Raw genomic sequence first — 18,417 nt, 5'->3', positions numbered from 1 at the left:
AGCCTTATAGTCACAATACAACTTTCTCAAGACATACAATGCATTTTATTTGATGATGACACTTACATAGTCCTCAGTTATGCACAATCATCACACAGCAGTATCTGAGGTTAATCTGTAATTAGAAAAGAAAGAAAACCCTCAGCAAACCTCAGCAAATCTGATATACTGCGTTGTATGGGTAAATAGTGACTTTTAAATGGCAGCCAATACTTTTTGCTTTGAACTGTAGGCAAGAATATCTCAATGCAGTTACAGCACTTTCCTGTAACTCTTATTAGTTAAGAGTTTAAGGTGAAAGATACCATTACTTCAGCAAATAAGAAATGAGAGCTGCTAGAAAACATCTCCCTTTTAGATATAGAGTTCATTTCTGCAACTGATCGAAAGACAGAACTCCCAGTGAAGCCAACTGGGATTTTTTACCTGCAATGACCAAGGACCTGAAGCCTTAATTTAGCTGTAAATGGGCTTGATCCTGCAATTTGCTAAGAACTGTTATAAGAAACAGAATACTTTTGCATGGTGTGAGCTACTAATTTAAGTGATAGTAGAACCTGCTCAGGGTTTCATGATAGTGTCAAGCATGTTGCAGGTGTTTTTAGCACCTTGTAGGTGGTAAAGTTTACTGTTTCTGGAAATCTATGTCCTCAGAGAAAGCTATAAGGGGTAGCATATTACTTTCCTCGCTTGAATAATGTTTAGTATTTATTTAATTGTAACAGTGATGTTTACTAAAAAGCAAGCAGGCCTGTAGCACATTAAAGACCAACACATTTATTTATTAGGCAATGAGTTTTTGTGGTTAAGACCCACTTCATCAGCTCTTGCCCATGAAAGCTCATTACCTCATAAATAAATGTGTCTTTAAGGTTTTTTGTGAAGCTACAGACTAACATGACTACCCTTCTGAGTGAGTTTTACTGTGACCCTCTACTACTGTCACATGACATACTACAGTCACTTAAGCAAATAATACATTATGTAAAAGTTTAGTGAAAAATAAATGCTTGCTATAGTAAATAATTCTTTTCTGCCTGGAGGCTTGAAGTCCCCAAAGGCTTTTTAACATGTCCACAACTTTTATGTGTATCTCTGTCTTAAATCTTACTCCGATGCATAAGCATTAACACTGGGTATGTGCAGTTACATCAGCTGCCTCAAGGTACTTTCAGATGTATCAGTTTAGCAAGCCACTCAAACTGCAGAGGTGACAGTTTTGGTCCTTATGTAGATCTTCAGAAATCTTAAAACAGGAATCAGAAAAGGTGAGAGGGATTAGGGTTTTTTTGTTTTGTTTTGTGTTTATTCTTTTTTTCCTCCCTTGGTAAATGCTTTCAGCAAGGTGTTGGTCAAAGTGACACCTTTTAAATAAAAAGGTTTCAATTTTTCTTTTAACCTTTACATCAAGTGCAAAATAAAACCATATTGCTTCAAGGCACAGGATTTTTTTCTCTCTGATTGCTTAAAGCTAGTAGATTTTGTAATCATGAAGATGATCATTACCTAAATGAATTAAAAATGCCTCACTGGGCAGCAAGCTTGTTTGAAGGCCTAAGTTTCAGTCTTATGAATGTAAATTTTTCAGAAGGAAATAACAATAAGTCAAAAAAGAAGGGTTGCATGAAAAAATGGGGGTATTTGACCCTACTGACCTATTTTTTTCAGTGAAGGGATTGGAATAACTTCATATATCTATTCTTTTTTTCCCCTTCAAGCATTGTAAAGAGTTTTGATTAATGTACTTTACTTGGAATGGCTTGGGATTAAAATATGATTGTACTTATTAAGATTTATTTTAATACTTGATTTTCGCTAGTCATGCAGAGGAAATGTCTTGATAATGCCACTACTGGAAAAGGATTTACAGAAAGAGAAAGGAGTCATTATAACAGAAGCTTATCAACCCCACAGGCTATATTAACAGCATTGAGTTGGGACCTCAAATGGAATAAGGCATTAATTACTAAAGGGAATGGAGAATATTCAAATCTGTGATACTAACATGAAGGAATGTCAAAATCACACACTGTGAAAAAAACACTGGATAAGCCTGTGGCTGGTAATCTACAGTACTTAGAGTTGAGCACTTTTAAATCACAGGCTGTTATAGTGATGAACTGTTTAAATCATACATGATCATGGCTACGTCTACATGTGAAGCCAACATCGAAATAGCTTATTTCGATGTAGCAACATCGAAATAGGCTATTTCAATGAGTAACGTCTACACGTCCTCCAGGACTGGCAACGTCGATGTTCAACTTCGACATTGCGCAGCATCACATCGAAATAGGCGCTGCGAGGGAACGTCTACACGCCAAAGTAGCACACATCGAAATAAGGGTGCCAGGCACAGCTGCAGACACGGTCACAGGGCGGACTCAACAGCAAGCCGCTCCCTTAAAGGGCCCCTCCCAGACACAGTTGCACTAAACAACACAAGATACACAGAGCCTACAACTGGTTGCAGACCCTGTGCCTGCAGCATGGATCCCCAGCTGCCGCAGCAGCAGCCAGAAGCCCTGGGCTAAGGGCTGCTGCCCACGGTGACCATAGAGCCCTGCAGGGGCTGGAGAGAGAGCATCTCTCAACCCCTCAGCTGATGGTCGCCATGGCGGACCCCACTATTTCGAAGTTGCGGGACGCGCAACGACTACACGGTCCCTAGTTCGACGTTGAACGTCGAAGTAGGGCGCTATTCCTATCCCCTGATGGGGTTAGCGACTTCGACGTCTCGCCGCCTAACATCGAAGTTAACTTCGAAATAGTGCCCGGCGCGTGTAGCCGTGACGGGTGCTATTTCGAAGTTAGTGCCGCTACTTCGAAGTAGCGTGCACGTGTAGACACGGCTCATGTGAGTTATCTTAAGAATTAGTGAGATAATGCTGGCTACACAAGATGGTTTATTTCCATTTTGTTGGCAACTATACAAGAAGATAGAGAAGACAGTTAGGCTTACAGCATAAGACATTGTGCAGTTTCATTGGTTTAAAACTGCTGATATGAGGATCTGTGTGTTATACAGTAGCAACAAGACTGTTCAAAGAAGCACCACGTACCAGCAATTTGTTATAATCATGTAGTTATCTTAAAATGGCATGTTCCAAAGTGCAGGAGTCTTTAAGCTGTTCTTACTCATGTGAAACTTCCATTGCCTTCATACTCTGTGCTTTTCTGGGTAGAATTAGTTTACAAGCAACTAGAAAGTGGACCCTCTTGATAGACTGAAAAACATCACCTAGATACAGCTACATGAGTTTTAATCTGGTTTTGCTCCTACTTTTAAAAAAAAAATGTCTGACAGTCTGATATATCCATAGCTTTAAAACTAGAAGGAACCACTAAGTTATGTCGACTGTCTTCCAGTTTATCAAAGAACATAGAATTCATCCATTTAAGCCTCTATTGATCTGAATAAGAAGCTTTTGGCTGAAGTATATCTTTTAGAAAGGCATGATTACTGATGCTCAATGTTAAAAAAACCTGAACGTCTTATTTCTTATTTGAAATTAAGCAGAACAGGAAATATAAACCTGTATTTTGAAATTTTAAAATTCGTGTAAATGCCTATACCTTTTAAATTAAGCAACTAGGAACAGGAGCCATCTTTCCCTAGGAATTTCCAAAGTAATATTATTCACATGGGTTTGTTCTTTCTTTCTTTTTTAAAAAATTTGGTCTACATTTTGTGCACTCAACTCTTGATCATATGTATACTGATAGAAGGTTTGCCTGTGAGCACAAAACAGGAATTTTAAAAGAGCAATTGTGTCATAAGTTCCTGAAGTACTTTTTGCACATATTTTTCGTCTGAACAGTGGGAGACAATATTGGAAAGGAAGAAAACAGAGGTATTGTCTAAGCAAGAGGAAATAATGCAGCCTTGTTTAGTCCACTGCAGCAGACATGCCAGAAAGGTTGTGTTACACTGTGAGCTAAAATCAATTTTATTAAAATTGATTTATTAACTCTGCGTTTTATCAGTTTGATATTGAGCATCCTCAACTTCCCACATGCTCCCCACAAAATCACCTTATTGTTGCCACACACAAGTAGCTTAAATTGACTGCTGCAACAGTATATTGTGGGAACCTATCCCACAGTTCTCTGAGCCCCATAGCATTCTGGCTATTTTCACTGGTGAAGCATGGTTAAAAAATACACAACAAGTGGATGTGGGTATCTGATAACTTCTTCCCACATTACATCTACATTTCCTTCATTCCCTTGCCATGTTAAACAAACATCCCTTTTTCCAGGTGGGGTCTGGTTTGTCTATATAAGAGATGTGTTTTTATAACTGAGGGGAGCAGAGGGGTAGTAAAGTGCTCAGGAATGGTTAGTAAAAAGATTTTGGGTTTCTCATCTGACAGGTTTTCAAAATGGGATGCAAAAGCATTGGATATTTGCAGGCTTGGATCTGGATTGAGACATCCTGGCAAAGAAAATCCTCAGATCAATAATTTTGTCTCAAAGTCCAACAAGCCAGCCTGGGGCACCAAGAAGTGGGTCCCTCCTAGAAGTGGGTCCCTTCTAGACTGGGCAAAAGGTACAGGCCCTCTTGGACCTGTGGGGTGAGGAGGTTCTACTCCAAGACCCCAAGGTGAAGCCCTGTAATGCCCAAGTCTGTGCCAGATGGCTACCAGTCTGGCAGAACGAGGTCACCCCCTGCTGCAGCATGGAGGAAGTCCAGTTCAAGGTGAAGATGAAGGAGGTCCAGCAGTGCAACATCTGTGCCCAAGATACTGGCAGATACTCCGGGGCAGGATGCATCAACTGCATATGGATTTAGATCTGACAAAAAAGACCCTCAAAACAAGAATTTGCTTAAATAGACACGGATGATACTCTGAGGTTACATCCACACTTGCCCAAAACTTCAAAATGGCCATGCAAATGGCCATTTCGAAGTTTACTAATGAAGTGCTGAAATACATATTCAGCACCTCATTAGCATGCTGGCAGCCGCGGCACTTTGAAATTGACGCGGCTCGCCACCGTGCGGCTTGTCCAGATGGGGCTCTTTTTCAAAAGGACCCCAGCAACTTTGAAATCCCCTTATTCCTATCTGCTGTTAGGAATAAGGGGATTTCAAATTTGGCGGGGTCCTTTCTAAAAGGAGCCCCGTCTGGACAAGCCACGTGGCAGCAAGCTGCATCAATTTCAAAGTGCCACCACTGCCGGTGTTCTAATGAGGCACTGAATAAATATTTCAGCACTTCATTAGTAAACTTTGAAATGGTCATTTGCATGGCCGTTTCGAGGTTTTGGGCTAGCGTAGACATGGCCTGAAAGTCCAATGAATCATTGACACAGTTATGGCTTGGATCAGCTAAAAGATCCCTGACTACAGCCAGCACTCAAAACTTGTGACCTCCCAGGGAAACTTCCTAAAAGACCCCAAACTACAACAAGGCCCCTGGCCTCGGGGCAGGACCCACCTTCTGCATCTGGATTTAGACATCGTGGGAAAGAAGACTTTTAGAACAAGAATTTGATTAGGTAGACGTGGGTGTTACACTGAAACTGTAATGAATCACTGACACAGTTACAGCTGGGGGCAGCTTAAAGGGGCTACAGCTGACCCCAAAAATCATGACTGCCCAGGGAGACCAACCACCTGCCCCTATTAACAGCATGCCTAGGCTTGGATCTAGGTTTGAACCTGGCAAAAATGTAGACCTCCTGAAAAAGAAGACCCTTAGAACAAGAATTTGTTTAAGTAGACATGGATGCTACACCGAAACTGCAATGAATCATTGAAACAGTTATGGCTTTGGGCAGACAAAAGACCCCCCAACTATAGGCAGACCTGAAAATTGTGTCGGTCGAGGGAGACTTCCACCAGGCAGCTAAAAAACCCCAGACAACAGCCAAGTTTGGACTTGCCAAAGAATACCCTCAGAACAAGAATATTCCTCACTGCAAGCCTTACTTTGAGAACTGTGGTAATTGTATAGCTACTACATTGCCTTCATTGAAATAGTTATGGCTTGGGACAAATTGTGTACACTGAGGGAAACTTCCCCCAGGAAGCTAAAAGACCCCTAGCTACAGCCAGCCATGAAAATTATTACTGCCGAGGCAGACTTCCCTTGGGTGGCTAAATGACCCTTGATAAAGCCCTTACTAAAATTTCCTCTGAGACTACAGCTACTGTAGTGAGAAAGTAGTTTCTTCTGTTGACCAAAAATCATGACTGACCAAGGACACTTCCCCTGGCTGGCTACAGGAACCTCATCACACGCAAGCTGACTGAAACCTTGCTCAGCACATCTTTTTATTGGTTTGAAGTCAAGTCACGTGATGCAGCTGGGTGTGGAAAAGTTCTAGACAGCATGGGGCCTCTGGAGGGAAGGATGGGAAGGGATGTGGGGGTCACGACAAAATGTAAGCAGCTGAAAAGGAGTTTCTTATCCAAGCATGACCCACACCCACAGACTAGCTGCCATGTAATGTGGATGAGTCCCAGAATGCATGGGGCCTCTCGGGGAGGGAAGAAAGGGGAAGTGTGTGTGTGTGTGGGGGGGAGGACAGCATGTAAATGGCTGAAAAGAAGTTTCTTTTCCTATCAGACAAGTATGACCCCCACCCACAGCCTAGCTGTCACATGGTACTGGGGGTGGGGAGGGGCACAGCGGCTGATGCCAGGCAGCACAGAAAGAAAAAAAAGCAGTTAGGAGAGGAATACATAAAATGACTGACCCCACAGCTGTGGTACTAGCAAACAAAAAGAAAGAAGATTTTTCAGCCTCTCATAACCCTACAGCTGTCAGCTTCCTGGTGCCGAATTGAAATGGTCTTCCTGTTGTCTAATCCTCTGCACCTGACAGCAGTGGAGACAGATGAAGCCAGAGTGGAGAACTGTGGGGCATTGTGTGGCAAATATAGGACACGTCTGGAGACTAATGAATTTGATTTAAAGACATGGTGCTTCCTCACTACCCTTCATTCGGAATTTTAAATGTGAACTGAACACTTCACCCATCAGGTTTCTACCGTATTATGATCTTGATATATTGATTTTATTGCGCCATAAATTGAGCTAATGTAATTTACAGTGAAGACAGGCACTTGGTGAAATCGGGCTAAATGACTTAAAATCAACATTATCTTGTAGTGTAGACATAGCCAAAGAGAGGATGTGTTAGATGACAAATACTTTCATTTGATGTTATAAGATGCTATCTTTTCTGCAATATTCCTTGGATTTTCATAATGGGAGTTATTAGCATAGGTGCTTTTAAATATCCTAATAGGCAGCTACCTGCAACTATACACACCTAGCTTGAAGTCACTTGCTCAGGGTTTCACAATACGTCTTTGATAGAACCAAACAATGAACACAGATTTTTCTGAGTATCAGTCCAGTCTTTTAACTATAAAACAATGTCATGTTTCTTTTGTGGAAATTTTTATTTCTTTGTTTCTTTGATTATTACTTTCCACATTTTTATCTGAGTTGCAGATCCGGTTTATAAAGCTGTGTTGAACGCATTTCCCACAGTGATCAATGTGCTCAGAGTTATTGTAATGTGGTTGTTTTTTTGGTTTTTTTTTTTTGGTATCTATTCATTACCTGAGGTCTCTAAAAATGGTGATGCAATTGTTTTCTGTGGCAAATTCATCCGAATGATCATTTATATAGAATAATATTCTGAAATCCTTCCCTAGTAAAAGGTCTAGATATAGTCAACTGACATTTTACCTGCAGGGGGAGAAGATAGAATTTTATGAACTTGAGCCTAATCCAACAACCATTTGGTGTCTACAGAAAATTTCCTGCTGAATTCAATGGGCACTTAATTGGACTACTTGATGTTGAAGAGTCAGGCTGGACAATTTTTTACATATGTTTTCATGCTGACGGAAAGGACACTTTCTTAGTGAAAAAAAAAAAGATGGATTCAGAGTTTGTCTTCAGTAAGGGGTCAGTTTAAGGACTATGGAACAAACCAAAGAAAAACCCTACTTCCAGCGAGTCCATCAAAATATTTTCATTGAGCCTCTGGGACAACACTTTAGGGAAATAATGCTGTGGGGTTGCTCCTAAAGTGCGGGAATGATCAACTGAGCTCATACTTATGTACGACATATCAAACCTTGGTGCTCTAAAAAGCTTTCAGTAACCTCTGTAAGTATATAGGGAAGGACTGTAGAAAAAATTCTGGGTATTTGGTCCTTTTCTCACAGTAAGGCTAAATATAGATTTATTGGATGAAAGTTGGAATAGGAATGGAAGGTAGTAGACATTTTAGTTTTATTCTTTCCTCATACAATTGTCCTGTGTACTAAGTAATATTATTACCAAGTGTTTCCTTTGCAAAGGGAGAAGGTAGATAGGTTTAAACATTTCCTGGGCTATAGCTTTGTGATTTAGTGCATTTCCTTCAGCAGGATTTTATTTTCACAGGGTTGAAATTAACCATCATTTTCCAAAGAGGAATTTTCTTACTTTCTCTCCCTCTAGTAATTCAGTAATTAACAAAGCAAAACTATAACAAATTAATTTAGATTTTTCTCAACACTTTATAGTCATTTAAACATTCTCTTCTCTGGAAAATTCCTGCACACAACCCTAGAATGTCTTCAGAATATTTTCTTTTCCATGTACCATCTTTGCTCTGAAGGGCCTCCACAAATCTAGAAGACCCACAAGAGATCTTAGCAAGTCTTTAGTCAGCAGAGGTTGTACCTTACACTCAAAATCCCTTCCTAACATGGTCACTTTTAACATCCTTGAACAAATGATGAAATGGTGCACTCAAGTATTCTAGTGATATTTCAGAGAAGTACCTGCCTGGATAGAAATAGATGGATAATTGACTAGCCCTGTTGAAAAATCAAAAGGATTCTAAAATGGATACACTTTTTTTTTTTTTTTAAATGGTGACTTGTCCTTCAGGGCACAGGCTCTCCCTTGCACCACTTGGTTTTAATGGAAAGCTTTTCAGAAGACCAAATTGCCATTAATCCCTCTCCCACCTCTTAGTCCCAAGGACCATCATTTTTTTCCACTTGATCTTTGCAAACGTAATAGCGGTACTTGCCTCTTAAATTGGAAGTGTGGATGAACAGCTGCTGCTAAGGCGGATTGATTAGCACAATAGCAAGGCACTCATGTAGCATGTTCCTATGCTTCCCAGCATATTACCTTGGGGTTAAAGTTATATTTCCTCCAGCTCACAGTGAGAATCCTGAGATGTCTCCCACACCCAATTTTACTGTGGTGCAATATACAACTCTGCCACTGAGCTGGGAAACAAAGCTACATTTATGAAAGTTTATGGTACAAACTATGTTGCTAATTGCAACCTTGGGAACACTGGTCTTTTCATTTATTTATGAGAAAGATGTTGAAAGAATACAGAACTATAAACACAAAAAGACCAATTGATTTATTATGCCTTCTGCACTGGTGACATTTGTCATGCGGTAAGAAAGAAGGAATATTTAGCTAAGTTTTATTTGTCTCCCTGGTTCTCATTACTCTAGCTAATGTCTGAAAGAAAGAAAAGGCAAATCTTAACAATCCAACAGTGCTCTCTGGTGGTGTGAAACAAAGGCATTTTATTCTCCATACAAAACTCATGTAAGTCCAGTACATAAGTCCTTGAAGACCGATAAGTGACAGGAATTCTCAACATGTTCCTCAGTGATAAGAAAAATAGAGCAATAAACAACTTTAAAACCACCAAAGCATGAAATGTGGATCATGGCTTAGTAAAGGTAATGTAAATAAAACATCTTATAATAATTAGTAACAGAGAGAAAGCCATGCTGGTCTATATACTATCAAAATAAAAAAACAGTAAAGTAGCACTTTAAAGACAAACAAAATTATTTATTAGGTGAACTTTTGTGGGACAGACCCACTTCTTCAGCCCATAGTCATACCAGAGCAGACTCAATATTTAAGGCACAGAGAACCAAAAATAATAATCAAGGTTGACAAATCAGGAAAAAAAATATCAAGGTGAGCAAATCAGAGAGTAGAGGGGCTGAGGGGGAGGGAGGTTAAGAATTAGATTAAGCCAAGTATGCAACGGGCTTTTTTACATAGTTGGCTTAATCTAATGTTTGATTCCCCACCCCGCACCGCCTGCCACCCCTCTACTCTCTGATTTGCTCACATTGATAATTTTTTACTGATTTGTCCTCCTTGATTATAGTTTTTGGTTCTCTGTGCCTTAAATATTGAGTCTGTTCTGGTCTGGCTCTGGTCTGAAGAAGGGGGCGTGTCCCACGAAATCTCACCTCATAAATTATTTTGTTAGTCTTTAAAGTGCTACTTTACTGCTTTTTTGTTTTGATGCTATAATAATGTTTCTTTTCCAGAAGATGTGTTATACGCTTAATGTTCTTGGGGGAAGTAATTTCTTCGTCATGTAATGCATAGTCTAAAAAAAAATGCACAGAATAAAACATATTGCGGTCAGTTTTATTGTGGATCATTTTGATCTCCAAAATACCATGGTGTCATGGAGAAGTTTTTTTTTTTAAAGCTGCTTGCATGTTTTCGCACAATGCTTGTGGCATGAGTTTAGTGTTCTATAGTAATGCCTTAAATATAATCGATCAAACAAACAAACAAAATATTAGCATCATAGGAATCCATCACTTTCTAGCTGACAGGTAAATGAGGGCACTGTGTTTATTTAAAATTCTTGGTTTTTCAGGGCCAGCTTTGTGTAGCATGTGATTCAGGAATGGTACCATTTAATAAGGTCTCCCACATAGCTAAATGCACTATCCCCTTCCCTAAAGAAAACCTGAATTTATTCTCTCTTCCCTACTAACCGCTGTGTAAGTAAATAAAATCTCCCATGAGTATGTTTGCATGTTGGCTACTAGATTATGCCAATACTGAAGTATGAATCAGAGGCTTTTGCTGTGGGTAACCATATGTTACACTTAATTATTGAATTTAAAAATATTCCATGTGGACATGGAGGATAAATTACACAACTAACCAACAAAATGGAAATGCAATGGGAAACAGGGGAAAAGGGGAGAGTGACAGTTGTAGTCTAAATCCCTGATCAGAAAGAAACATATCTGCAGGCTGGCCAAGTTCCTTATGAGTAGGTTACCTGAGAATAAAGCCAAGATCAGTAATCTTCCCTGCCTTCACAAAATGGGAGTTATTCCGGGTGACTCAAGGCCCATATGTTTAGACCCAATAATAACACATTAGAAATGGCTGATTGATTCTCTCAGAATGCTATATATTATGAGAAAAATACTAGATAGTTAAATGGAAAAACACACACTACTAACAATAATATCTGCTAAGGAGTTACTGCAGAATGATAGACTACTGTTCCTCTTCTCAAATTAGGATGCAAAAGCCAAAAATGAGAGTTCATGGAGGGTAACAACTGGCTTTCAAAATATATCTGAGTACCTAGAACTCACTTACTTGCTGACATAACTCAGTGTCAACAATGGTTTTAGAACTAAGGTAAATGTCCCACACCTAGATTATTTTAAATTAAGTAAATGAATGATATAGAGTGATAAAACAAGCTATGGTGTAGAGACGCTAAAGCTGGAGATGTAATTGAGACCTACGTGCATCTTTGGAATTCATCACCAAAAGGGAAAGCAAACATTGTTTTCTACCGGTGAGTTTCAGCTTATGCCAGGGAATTCATCAGAGTTTTGCGGACACAAGCTGATGGGTGGATAAAGGTTATTATTATATATAATTTATATAGAAAAGTTAAACTGGCACCTGAAGACAGCTAAAAAGACTGGAGCTTGGTTCTGACAGGTTACAGTTGAACAGGACAAAAAGGGAGAGAAATGAGTATACAGAGAGATTTCTTTTAAAATCCATTTATCCCTATTCCTAATTCTCATAATCTATCTTCTCTTGTCTCTGTACTAAACTCCCACTTTTATTACCTTGTTTTTAATCCTTGATTTTTCTGTTTATTTTGTTTCGGTAATTTAGCCTGGGGTAGGGTGACCACATTGCCCTATGGCAAATATGGGACACTGGCCTCTGGGAAGGGTGTGGCTGCTGTCCCATGTCAGGGCTCCTTCATGATGGGGGCTTTCTGCCCCACAGGGAGTCACTGAGGATGAGGGCCTTGCAGCCTCCTAATGACAAGGATCAGAGGGCCCGGGCTCCATAACCTCATGGCTGGGGATAGGGGTGGGTGCAGAGAGTAGGGTCTCCATAGCCTCCCAGCAGGGGTGCCAGGAAATGTGGCAGCCACCTTACAGAAGAGGTCCCTGGCAGCAGTGGCTGCAGAAATGGGGGGTCAGGGCAGCCACCCTGTAGAAGAGCTTCCCTTCAGCAAGAGCTGCCTCTCTGAGGAGTGGGATGCTGGGGAACGAGGCAGCCCCTCTGCAGAGGGCCTGCTGCCCAAGACAGTGGTTGCTGGGGAACAGGACACCCACAAAATATGGGACAATTTGCCCATTTACTTAAAATGTCAGGACACCTGTGAGGCAGCCTAAATAAGGGACTGTCCCATTAAAAACAGGAGGGATGGCCACCCCAGCCTGGGTGATATGCTCTTTTTCAAAAGAATATTCTTTAGAATTTCCTCACACATGTAACCCCTATGTCATAATACAAACTTAGAATCTGGGGGTGCAGTTGGGGGTTTTGGGCTCCCAGTAAAGCTCAGGGAGAGGAAAAGAACTTTTTGCATTGTGTCAAAAAGCTCATTCCTAAGCAGCCAGGACCCAGGACTCTTCTCAAGGAACCTGAGTGCTTTGTTTCCTCCTATAGGGACATCTCTGCAAGAGACAAGGCAGACTAAGGATGCTGCAGCAAGAAATGAGGCAAAGGACACTCCAGTCAGAGAAGATGAAGATGGAGGACTCTGCCGAGAAAGTTGTCACAGAGGTCAGCAGCAGCACTGAATGGCTTCTCTTGAGGCCCTGTCCACCCAGCACCTAAATAGATCTGGACCACTGAGCTGACTTAGTTGCTGACACCACCAGACAGGATCAGTTAAGCAACTCCATCATGACTGCTGACAATTCTGCAAACAGACACTTGCCCTTCCTCAGTCACTGCCTCGCCCTGTCATCCTGGAGATGAAGGGAGATAAGACACTGGGGTATATGTCCTGCACTACAACCTCTTCTTATAAATAGGCATTGTAACAACATTTACCAGGACTGAACTGAGGCCCACAGAGCTTCAGTGGGACATCTTACGTCCTCAATCTGGCAAACATATACATGCTTATCTTTAAGCATGGGAGCAGGTATGCTGAAGTCAATGGGACAACTCCTATGCTAAAAGTTAAACACACACATGTTTATAGATCAGGCCCCCCCAAATGATAACCATTAATCTTGGTAGCAAAGTTTTTGCAAGACTGGTCTCTGCAATATGTTTTCAGTGAGCAGATCATTAGTAAGTTTTGTTTTAATATAAACTTATTTTTTAAAAAAAATATGTGGTTACCACTTGCTATTGCATACTGATTATGATAAATGTTATAGCCTCAAAAGGGGCTATTACAAATTATTTTTAAGCTGCTTATTCATAGACATAATTTTAAAATATTATGGTTGCAAATCATGGTAAGAAATTAATGCAATTTTATAATTATATCTGACACTGCTTTTACCTCATTTCATTGTCCTGCTGTTAAATTAGTTTGTGATATTACAGTAGCTAGGGATGGCAGGATTGGAATTATAGAATGGAGTTTGAAAGTGTTGTTTAAAACTAGCACTCAATAACTTTCACTATTTGAGGTTAGGAGGAAACGATCTAGAGGACTGGATGCCTCTGGCAATTGATAATAGGATATAGAGCCTTTCAACTCTCGGTCACTGGTTCAGATGTGATCCAGTTTGGTAGATGCTGAAATTACCATTCAAAAGAGCTGTGCTAGGCTATGTGAAATGGATTGTTATTTTCATAGTTCCATTGGGGTATCATTTTGCAGGCATTAAGACAGGATCCCCTGCCCTGAGGAAATTACAATCTTAGTCACAGAAATAACAAATAAAACATAACAATCCACAATACCAGGAGGGAAAGGAAAGTGAGGGAAGAATTGGAAAATATAAATAACTCATTGGAGAGCATTTCTATCAGAGAATGGGAAATGCACATTTTATTTTGAGACTGAATTTGGTTGACGTTGTTGATAGGGTGTTTATAACACAATAATCTCAAGATCAAATGAACAGAACTGGCTACTTCATGCTAAGCAACTTGAAGCTATACTTTGGCATTTTTAAACTATATCAAGGACATAAGGTTCTTTCCTTGAAAGGCATAAAAGTATGAAAATGTGGCCCCTTGTTGACAGTTTAAGCAAAGAAGATTGACTGGAAGGGAGACTGATTGATTTTGTCACTCCTTTTGTGTATTTCTCCAGTTCAGAATTGAGGGATAGTGGGATTAACACCAGAGAATTTGCTTAACCAGTGTCTGTCATTTGTATAAATATGAAATTCCATGGGAACTGTTGTCCACCTCTCATTTTTCCAGACTGGAAAATATGAGAATAAGTGTTTTCAGAAAAGCTATTATACATAAATGTACAAGAGACACCAAGCCAGTATGTGTTGGGGGAAAAAAAATAAGAAAAGTACTTTGGTGGATTCTTCAGGCAGCGTATTGTGTGAATGGCTGTCCGTTTCTACACAAGACACTTTCTTCAAAAGTGGCATGCTAATAAATGGCCCCAAATATGCTAATGAGGCACAGATGTAAATTCCCTGCACCTCATTAGCATAAGGTCACGTGATTTGGAGTCCAAAAGATGTTCTTATGGACTCCACAATGTCTGTTAGAAGCACGGCCCCCAAAAATTTTCAGGAAGAAGGGGCCTCCAGAAGAAGGACTTCCTTCCCAAAGATCCCCCCGGGCCGTGCTTCTAAATGGTGTTTTGGAGTCCAGAAGAATGTCTTCTGGACTCCAAATCATGTGACTTTATGCTATGAGCCATGGGGAATTTACGTCCACATCTCATTAGCATATTTTGGGCTGTTTATTAGCATGACATTTTGGAAGAAAGTGGCATGTGTAGAAATGGCCACTATGTCTACACTTGCATTCCTCTTTTGAAAGAGGTATGCTAATGAGGGAAATCAAAAATGCGAATGAGGTGCAGATTTGCATATCTGTCACCTCATTTGCATATTCTTATTTCAAAAGAGCTTCTTTCGAAAGAAGAAAATCAGTGTCGACACTGCTCTTTTTTATGGGAAGAAGGATTCTTTTGAAGATGTGGTTTACTTTCGAAAGAGCAGTGTTTACACTGGTTTTCTTCTTTCAAAAGAAGCTCTTTTGAAATTAGAACATGCAAATGAGGTGCCAGATATGCAAATCTGCACCTTATGTACATTTTCAGATTCCTTCATTTGCATACCTCTTTCAAAGGTGGAATGCAAGTGCAGACACAGCCAATGTGTTTTACCTTGCACAATAGCAATGTACTAAGCTTTAGTACTGCCCCAGACATGCCAACTCTGTGCTTCTCACCAGAGTTTTCAGACTTTGTTACTCAGTGTATGGGGGTAGTTTGCACTTGCCCATTCCTCTGTTTCCTAAGCAAGAGAGTCAATCAGAGCTGAATCTGAACTAGACAGAAGTATCTCTCTCTCTCTCTCTTTCTCTCTCTCTCACCAGAATCTGAGAAAAGACTTGGTGTTATGGTAGAGGAAGTACAATGCAGCAATTTATTGCAGTATCATTTTCATGTGGGAGAATGATCATTCAGGACAGAGAGTCCAGAAGGTAATGATGGCTCAGTTCCCATGTTCCCTGTTAACGATGTTCCTTTCTCCTCGTTCCACCTTTCCTTTTTTTTCTCTACCTCTGCACATCTAGCTCCATCGAGTGGATGGCAGAAGTCCCTGAGTTCCTGATGGAGCCACCAATCCCCATCTTGAAATTGGGCAGAGAACTGTAAAGACTGACCAGAATTGTAGGAATTTGCTGAGTGACAAGGAGCATAAATGGAGCCAAGGTGTGGGGGGAAAAAAACTCAAATGAGGCAGTAGATGTGAGAAAATATGGTAAGTTGGGGGGAGACACAGTATTAATTTAAGTGAAGCTGGAGTCCAGAGAAGGAATTGATGTAGGATTGGAGAAATGCAAAATTAATGTGGGGCCAAGGGCTGGAATACACATAATTCATTGGCCTCGTCTGGGAAGAACATAACTAACTGAAGTAGTGCTTCTGTGGGGGTTCAGAATCCTTGATGCATGTTTGAGGGACTGGGTGAGATGTGGGACTGAGAGGCACAGAATTAATTTAGTCACATTTCAATGGGAACAAATTCAGAGGAGTTTCCACCACTAGGCACCACAATATGTATACAATTTGTGTAATTTAATTTAAATGTTGTTAAAAGTTGAAACTGATAAATTGTCTGCCCTAAGATTATCCTGCTATTATTTAAAGAATTATACTGGCTTCTGAAAACTTGCACTGACTTTCACAGAGTTACACCCAGGATCCATTTAGTTTCTTAGTTCTCCTTGGTGTTGCAAGAAGACAAAGTGAGAGATGAAGACCAAGAAAAGGTCCTACTGAAGGAGCTAAGACTAAGATATACTGGACACATATACCCAGGAACATAAACAGTTATGCAGAAATTTTATAACATCAACACTATTACTACAAGCAGTTGTCACTATCATGAATTTTAATCAATTGATGATGATCCAAATTATCTGGCTTAATCACCCGATTATCCTATATTTAAGCATTTCTGTGACCTTTTCATATCCAATTTTCATATCCAAAAGGAATTAAGCACTTCAATCATAAGATAACCAATTATAATGAGTTCACTTGCTATGTACAACTGCTCTTGTTAATTTAGGAATCTATGAACAAGTACATTTAGAACACTGAAGGAAAGCCAGTGATAGACCATAGGTTCTTTAGTTCAGCAGGTATAAAGCCTTATCCTGAGACAAGACAAAAAATTCCCATTTGCACGGCAAGATTGTTGCAGTGCACAAAATGCAGAGATCCTTTTTTCCCCTAGGACTGCAGGCTGATTTATTATACTATCTGTTCTATTTCTGCTGCCTTGTTTCACTCTTTTCCTAGTAAATTAACTGTACTGCCAAGCAGATTCTGTCACTCTCACAAAAACTGTTAAAGAATTCCAATTTGTGTAACTAATATATTTAAATCTATGTTATATTCATTGCATCTTTCTGACTAAAGTATAGAGCTGAGTTTGTCTGAAGGTGCATCCCCTATGTATTAGCTCAAGAAATCTGCTCAAGAAACAGAAACAAAGGGTCCTGTGGCACCTTATAGACTAACAAAAAAGTTTTGAGCATGAGCTTTCGTGAGCACAGACTCCCTTCATCAGATGCATCAGTCTGTGCTCACGAAAGCTCATGCTCAAAACTTTTCTGTTAGTCTATAAGGTGCCACAGGACCCTTTGTTGCTGTTACAGATCCAGACTAACACGACTACCCCTCTGATACTTGACTGCTCAAGAAAGTGACTCACGCACACTATCCTCTTTTGTTGAGACTTTATCTTAGTTCTTTCTTTCTTTCTTGTTTCTGTTTTCTGTTATTTGAAATGAGATGTATTATACTTAATTTTTGTTTTTGGAGAAGCATAGCCATCTGAGGTGGGGAACATCATTGAAACCGCCCAAGGAATCTCTTTTTGATGTGATCTAGCAAGTGACTTAAGCATATGCTCAACTATAATCCTATTAAGTAATCCTATTGATTTTAATGATTTTTTTTCTTTCTTTTTTAATCTGGGCTATAACCCTTGTGGATTCAAAAAATTTACCCTGACTAATTAAAAATATGACAATTAATTACAGGTATCCTTTAAGGAATCACTTGTTATAGAAGTAAGAAGTGTGCCTGTGAAAGCATACCCTCAGTAAAGCAGAGAAAAGTCTCCAGTTCTTAAGCAATCTTACCATTTTAAGGAAAACAAACCTTGAATAATTTCCACATACTTTTCTGTCTTGTAGATGTAAGGAATGGGACAGCAGGAGCTCAATACTGAGGAAGGATTTGGGGATTGTGTCCTTCAGAGGTTATTTGCATGAAAATGCAAAGGTGTGCACATGTAATACCTTGTAAATAAAGCCTGATGGGAGCAGGTAAAGCAATGAGATTTTGTGTGTCGTAAACAACATGTTGTTGTAAAGTCACAATATATGCTATCTCCCAGTGTAAGAATTATGGAGTTTCACCTAAGCTGGAAGTTGTTGTGCGGGTACAGGGCAGTCATCGCTGCTGTGGAAGATATGGATTGCAGAGGGCTCCTTCCATCCAATCATTGGGAAAGAAAAGGAGGAGGAGGGGTAGTGATTGAACCAGCTGGCTGGAAGCCTTTTGGCTGCACAGCTCTAAGACCAGTTTGACTAGTTCTCCCCCGTACTGTTCAAAGGTAGACCTAAAAATAAGTCTGTAGTTATTCTATGAG

At 40.0% G+C, this 18,417-nt stretch overlaps 1 long non-coding RNA gene across 26 annotated transcripts in view; it reads right to left on the bottom strand.

Moving 5' to 3' along the window:
* LOC142024106 (uncharacterized) overlaps positions 1 to 18,417 on the bottom strand; it is a 130,250-nt gene that overhangs the window by 42,427 nt on the left and 69,406 nt on the right. For all 26 annotated transcript variants that reach the window (XR_012648402.1, XR_012648413.1, XR_012648424.1 and 23 more), the window contains one exon: positions 67 to 115. This is a non-coding gene — a long non-coding RNA (uncharacterized LOC142024106). The remainder of the gene's footprint in view (positions 1 to 66; positions 116 to 18,417) is intronic.

The sequence above is a fragment of the Carettochelys insculpta genome, chromosome 1 (assembly GCF_033958435.1).
Source record: "Carettochelys insculpta isolate YL-2023 chromosome 1, ASM3395843v1, whole genome shotgun sequence".
Classification (NCBI taxonomy): Eukaryota; Metazoa; Chordata; order Testudines; family Carettochelyidae; genus Carettochelys; species Carettochelys insculpta.
The sequence above is the reverse complement of the archived record's forward strand: the minus strand, read 5'-3'. Positions and strand labels throughout refer to the sequence as shown.